Source organism: Nicotiana sylvestris, chromosome 11 (assembly GCF_000393655.2).
Source record: "Nicotiana sylvestris chromosome 11, ASM39365v2, whole genome shotgun sequence".
NCBI lineage: Eukaryota > Viridiplantae > Streptophyta > Magnoliopsida > Solanales > Solanaceae > Nicotiana > Nicotiana sylvestris.
Genome location: NC_091067.1, coordinates 55,748,688 through 55,756,309, shown reverse-complemented (window position 1 = coordinate 55,756,309; position 7,622 = coordinate 55,748,688).

The following is a 7,622-nucleotide window of genomic DNA, read 5'->3' as shown; positions in this document are numbered from 1 at the left end:
ATACATAAATTGACATATAGAGAATATGAGTATTGTGATACAATCTACCAAGTAAAGCAGCATATAGAGAAGATATGCATATAAAGGCATGGATACATTCCAGACCTAGCACATAGAGAACATATGTGGTAAAATCATGTATACATCCTAGGAGTTTGCATAAAGAGAAGATACGCGAAACTCAAACACTAATCAGTTCTGTAATCTGTGTGTATATCATCAAGAGAGAAACATGAGAGGATGACCCTAGGGGAATGGATCCTTATCCACACACTGCATGGATAACTCATGTGCCATAATTATAATAATTGCACGGACAATTCACGTGCTATAATAACTCAACCCGTACGGATTGCTCACGTGTTGTCAAACCAGTCCATATCACAAAAAATACATATACAAGAATACATGTATATGAATAACGAATATCTAATCACATACTCATGGACTCAGGCAAATAGCAAGTCAAGTTGTATGCATGTGCGAAGTGTACGACTACGACTCAAATTAGGCGGGTATGCCATACAATAACAAGTATCATGCTTACACAGGAAATCAAAGCCTACATGTGGTCTCTAGCATGATTCAAGAAGTTCACATACTCATACAACTAATTAAACATCAATCATAGAAAGCATACAGTTCGAACAAGGCATAATAGAAGCCTAAAGTCTAATATAGTCAAATCATATATAAGACCCACATATACGCTCGTCACCTCGCATATACGTCACTTCTCACACATTACAATTAGACAAATAAGGTCATATCCTAAGAGTTATAACTTCATAAAAAGATTAGGCAAGATATTTACCTTAACAAGCCCAAATCGACCTTCCAAAATAACCTTTCCCTTAGAAATCACCTCCAACTGACTCGAATCTATCCAAATACCACTTAATAATATCAAAAAAAAATCTATACGAATCAATTCAAAACATAAAAGCTTACATTTTTAATCAATTCCAAAAAGTAAACAAAAATAAACCCTGGACCCACATGGTCAAAACCCCCATCAAGGGGTAGATCCTGACAGCCCATAACCCTACTGGTCCAAATATATGTTTGGTTTTCAAATCCAAGTTCAAATCATAGCTCTCAATTTTCACTTTCTTAAATTGTAGGTAAACATCCCCCAAATTCCATATTTTATGTGTTAATAATCCATATAGATTCTTGAATTAACACAAAAAATAAGTAAAAATCACTTACCCCAAAGTCTTATATGAAAATCTCCAAACAAAATCGCCCATCTCCAAGTCTAAGGTTCAAAATATGAGAGAATGAGCTAAAATCTCGAAATACCAGTTAACAACCCAGTTGCAGATGTCACATTTGAAGCCTGGGCTCGCAAATGCGATCCACACAAATGCAACCCTGGGCTCGCACAAGTGAACTACCCCCTGACCAACAAACATCGCAAATGCCACACAAATCCTCAAAAAACTGCGACACTACCATCAAATGCGACATACCCATCGCAAGTGCGACGGTCGCAAATGTGACACCAGCTTCGCAATTGTGAAGTTGGCCTTCCCAGACCCCCTATCGAAAATGCGAGGGTAAGTTTGCAAATGCAAACCTCGTATTTGTAAGCAGATCATCGTAATATGATGATTGCAGCAAATTCCAAACTAAGCAAATCAGTCTGAAACCAATTTAAAACTCACCCGAGCCCCTTGGATCCCATTTCAAACATCCACACAAGTATATAGACATCATACGAACTCACTCATAAGCTCAAAACATCAAAATAACATCTAATATCAAAGATCAAGTATCAGAACTTAAGTGTACATCTCTAAGTTCAAGAATCTCAAAACTTCCAACCAAGTATTTGATTCATGTCTAACCAACTCGGATCACCACCAAACTTTGCACACAAGTTTCATAAAAAAAAAAAACTAAGCTATGTTTTGAAACTATATTTAGAGACTGATAACATCAAAGTCAACTACAGCTCAAACTTAAGAACTCTTCAATTCTCTAAATTTCCAACTTTCAGTAAATAGACTCAAAATCTTTGAGAAGCCTCCAAATCTAAATCCGAACATATGTCTAAGTTAAAAATCACCATACGAACCTATTAAAACCATCAAAATCTAAGTCCATTTACACAAAAGTCAAACCTTGGTTACCACTTTTGGCTTAAGGCTTTGAAAATGAAACTAAGTATTCCAATTCACTCTTGAATTCTGTGAAAACCAAACCACCCATCCTCGCAGGTCACAAATGATCGGGAAGTATCAAATAGGGGAATGGGGCTCAAATACTCAGAACAGCTGGTAAGGTCGTTATATTCTCCACCTCTTATATAAATGTTCGTCCTCGAACGGGTTTAGAATCATAGCTAGAATGCCAAAAGGATGGGGATATCTACTCCGCATATGATGCTCGATCTCCCAAGTTTCTTCCTCGACCGGCTAACCTCTCCACTGAACCTTCACTAACACAACCTCCTTCGATCTCAACTTTTGAACCTTCCTATCCAAAATGGCCACCGGTTCTTCTTCATAAGCTAGAGTTTCATCTAACTGCATTGAACTGGAATCCAACACATGTGATTTATCTCCAAGATACCTCTGAAGTATAGAGAGATGGAACACTAGATGAACTCCCGATAAGTGGGGTGGCAAGGCAAGTTTGTAAGCCACCTCATCAACTCTCTCCAAAACTTCAGGATCACTAAACATTGGGCCCAACTTGTGCTTCTTCCCAAACCACATCATGCCCTTTATAGGCGAAACTCTAAGAAGAACCTTCTCACCTTACAAAAATGCCACATCGCGAACTTTCGGGTCCCTATAGCTCTTTTGTCTAGAATGAGCTGTGTGAAGCCTCTCCTGAATCACCTTCACCTTCTCCAAAGAATCGCGGACCAAATCAGTCCCTAACAACCTAGCCTTACTGGCTCAAACCAACCAATCAGAGAATGACACTGCCCCCCATATAAGGACTCATACGGAGCCATTTTAATACTAGACTAGTAGATCTTGTTGTAAGAAATTTCCATTAAAGGTATAAATGGATCCCATTGGCCTCTGAAATCAATAACACATGTCCTCAACATATCCTCAAGGATCTGAATGGTCCGCTCAGACTGCCCGTCCGTCTGAGGGTGAAATGCAATGCTGAGCTCTACCCATATGCCCTACTCACTCTGAACCGCCCTCCAAAAATGCGATATAAACTGAGTGTCGCAGTCTGAAATGATATACAGGTACACTATGCAAGCAAACAATCTCTCTGATGTTATTTGAGCCAACTTCTCTGAAATATAGGAAGTTAACCAAAATGAAATGCACTGACTTGGTCAACCAATCAACAATGACCTAAATAGAATAAAACTACCTCAAAGACCATGGAAAACCTACCACAACGTATATAGTAATGCGCTCTCACTTTCACTTTAGTATATCAATCTTCTGAAGCAAACCACCTGGTTTCTGATGCTTATACTTGACCTGTTGACTGTTAAAATACCGTGAAATGTTCCCTACAATGTCCTTCTTCATCCTTCTCCACCAATAATGCTGCTTCAAATCACGATACATCTTCGTAGCACCTAGGTGAATAGAATACAGTGAACTATGAGCCTCCTCAAGAATCAACCCTCTCATGCCATCGACATTTGGAACACAAATCCGACTCTAAAGTCGCATGACACCATCATCCCTGTTAATCACCTTCTTAGAACCACCTAGTTACAACATGTCCCTAAGTACCAACAAGTTCGAATCATCATACTAGCAATCCTTGATACACTCAAATAAGGACGACTTCCCAACAACACAAGCAAGAACTATGATAGGCTCAAAAATATCCAATCTCACAAATTATTAGCCAAGTCCTGAACATCCATATCAAAAAGCCCCTCCAAAGTTGAAATAAATGCCAAACTCCGTATGCTCTCCGCCTTTCTATTCAAGGTGTCTGCTACCATATTAGCCTTCCCCAGATATACATAATAGTGATATCATAATCCTTCAACAACTCCAACCACCTCCGCTACCTCAAATTTGAATCCTTTTGCTTAAAAAAATCTTAAAAACTCTGATGATAAGTGTAGACCTCACATGAGACGACATATAGGTAATGCCTCCAAACCTTAACCACATGCACAGTAGTTGCTAACTCCGAATCTTGGACCTGTCACGCCCCCTTTTTCCCTTGCGGGCATCCGGGTTTCGACATTCATGGGGGAACAACTCGTTTCCTTTTTGGGAATTGGATATTTGAAGAGTCGCCACATAACGGATTATGGTACGTTAGGGCACCTAGAGTAATTAACTCGTGTAACTAGTTTGCATTACCAGAGATTAGGGTAAGGGCTCGAAATAACCTTGAGGGGAAGGTGTTAGGTATCCCTCGCGATCCAAAATGGTGGGTCCCGGCTGAACTTAAACTATGTGAATTAGTCCTTTTAACAAGTAAATAGTTTTAACAAATACTTTCAAACAAAGGCAGTTTTTCACAGTCTAAACACACATACGATCATGGAAATTTTGAAGGTAAAGAGAGTTGGACAGCTTAAACACACATATATGCAAAGGAAAAAAAGAAATTTAGATAATTTAAACATATATAGAAATTGGGAAAGGGAAGTCCTAAGTTGATTATCCTACAGGATCATACCTATGCAACACCCGGTAATCACTCCTCAATAAGAGGGGCTACACGTGACATTAACGTGTAGGTCATCATATCCTTTTACTACCCATTACCCTTCTCTTAGAGGTTATATAAGCGGGTTTAATTAATGACCTCTAAGCACGCTGCTACCCGCCCCTTCCTTATGGTCCTGGAGGAATTTAGGACTTCTAAATCTGGACAGTTCTAGACATCCTAAGGTTTTTAAAAGGTAAAAATCTAGGCGACAAGCAAATAACACGTAGGACAAACAGATAGGAACAAACAGTTAGAAGGTTCATATTTAGCTCTGCACGTATATAGGCAAACAAATAGCATATCTAAAACACAGATTGTAAAGAAGTTCAGAAGTCCTAAGAACATGATATCTAGATGGATACTACAGATACAAGATATGCATAAGGAATGTAGCAGAATCCTAACCAGTTTGCCTACTGGTTTTATAGCATGCTAAGCTTAAGCAGTTTAACACAATCAAACGCAGTTTCCAGTTTATATAGAGAGAGAGACTGATAACCTAAGGCTCGCCGAGGTGGGAGACTGTTTTCACAGGAGACGATTAACAACTTAAGAAATTGTTCAAACTATAAGCATGCTATCCTAGATGACACAGATTATAACATGTATTTTATTTTATTTTAAGACATGATGCTTGTGTGTGAGGTTGTTTAAACCTTTTCATAGTCAGTTATTTATTTCAATCGAAATAGACAGGGTCCAAATAGATGCAAACAGAATTCTTAAAGCAAGGTATCTAATGCATACATGGGATGACTATTTTTATTTAAAACAGGATTATTGACCTAATGGCAGGATCTCTATGTGATAGTACTTATGCCCAAATCAAAAGTTGGAATAATGGTACATGATATGCAGTATGCTGAAGCGATAAATGTGCATGCCCTAAATCAGGATGTCTAGTGCACAAGTTAGCATGGTTTGAATGCAAATAAATATAGTAGTACTAGAACATGATTTCTAACATAGATTTACTCAATGTAAGACCTAGAAGCATGTTTTCTACCTAGTTTTACCCTCAGTACCATACAACTACCCTCCCTTTTTACTAGTCACCCCAATATTTGTTACAATTAATTATTACAGACCAATGATTGAATAAATTATATAAATAAAATATAAATTAAGCTATAGAGAGCCTGAAGTAGGCCTTAAGCAAATCCTGGTTTACTAGGCCTTCACTAATCTCAAATGCCCAAGATTCATTGCCACATCTGTGTCCAGGTGTGTCAGAGTTCTCTAAGGACCTCAAGGATCTCGGGCAATGCTCACACCTAGACTTTCTCAAATAAAGACTGAATGTGCAGTGTGGAAGAACTAGCCCTGAAATGCCAGAGTTTAGAGAGATCTCAAGGACCTCTACGCAGTACACATACCAGAAGGGCATGACTTAATAACCTAAGAATAAGTGAGAGTGCTTGACATGATTTGAAAGAGTTTTGGTAAACAGTATAGAGAGGATTCTTATAGGTGAATAGATTTTCTGAAACCAGTACTAATTTGGAGGTAAAACTACTTGAGAAAAGTATGAAAAACACTTTTAAGTCAAACACAAATCACAGAACAACCATATTCAGAAACACTTGTCAAGCAAGTTCCACACAAGGAGAGGGGGGTTGGGGACACATAGAATACACCTTAGAGTATAGTGGAGCACATAAACAACAAGGTGCATAGAATTCTCAAGGGTTCTGCAGAACTAATAGGTCAGCTATAAGGTAGGTCATTGAGACATAGAGCAAGGATCACAGTAAAGCCACATTGAAAACATATAAACACTGGACAGAATCAACAACATAGCTAGAGTTACTTGAGGGACTAGATGACTTAGCATGAGCAAAACAGAATGGGCAAGAACTTAAATGGACAGGCTAGGCAAATATCAACAAGTAGACATGGTGTAGGCATGCTGAACAAAACAAGATTTAAACATGCTAGGTAAACAATAGACAGGCCAGCATAATTTAAACATGTTAATCACATATGGAACCAGGCAGTATAAGGCATGTTAGGTAAACAATAGAACAACAAGTAAGTTGAGACATGCTAATCACATATTGAACAAGATGTATTGGGCATGCTAGATAGAGAGTAAACAGGAGCAGGAATGAACTCAGGACTGATGGACTAAGGCAGTAATGAAACACATAGGGTTTAGGTTGTAAAATTTAATCAGAGGCATACCAGTTGGAGAAAGAGAACACAAGATGTAAGATAGGTGTTGTGCAATTTCCAGCCTTGGCTTACAGCCGGCAAGACTAATGAAGATCACAAGTAGCAGAAAGAACAGAGAGCTTTTTAGAGTGTAAGAGTAGTGGTAAACTAATGTTCGTGTCCTTAAGAAGTTAAATAAGAGAGTTCATATAGTAGTTCAAGAGTAGAGCAAATAAACAAAGTAATCAATAATCAGCAATTAAGGGATCTCAGAATCAATCACACAAAGAGGTTCAGCATAGTCTTCCCCTTAATTGAGGGCAATTAGCCAACGGTAATGACAGGAACTAGTTAAGTCAAGAGGTTCAAATCATACTAAGTAAATAAGTGAAGAATCAGAGGCCTTATTAAGGAAATGGGTTCAAATCAAACAAAATAAAGAACTTCATAATAAAATAGTCAAGGTTTTAATTAAGGAAAGTATCATGTAAAGAATTAGTAAATATACAGCAATCAAATAAGGCAAGAACGACTAATTAAGGTTATAAACACAGAAATAATCAAGAATCATGCACACAAATTTTTTAACAGAGCAAATCACTCAACAATTCTGGAAAGAACATATCAATTCCCATAAACAAAATAGGTTGAATAAAACTTTTAGGAACACAGAGAAATTAGATGGAAAATAATTCAAAAAACCCTAATTTGAAAACACTCAAAGAAGGAAAACAGCCATGGAAAACTTGAAAGCACGTCAACACACAGAGATTCGAATAACAGAAATCATAGAAATCGAA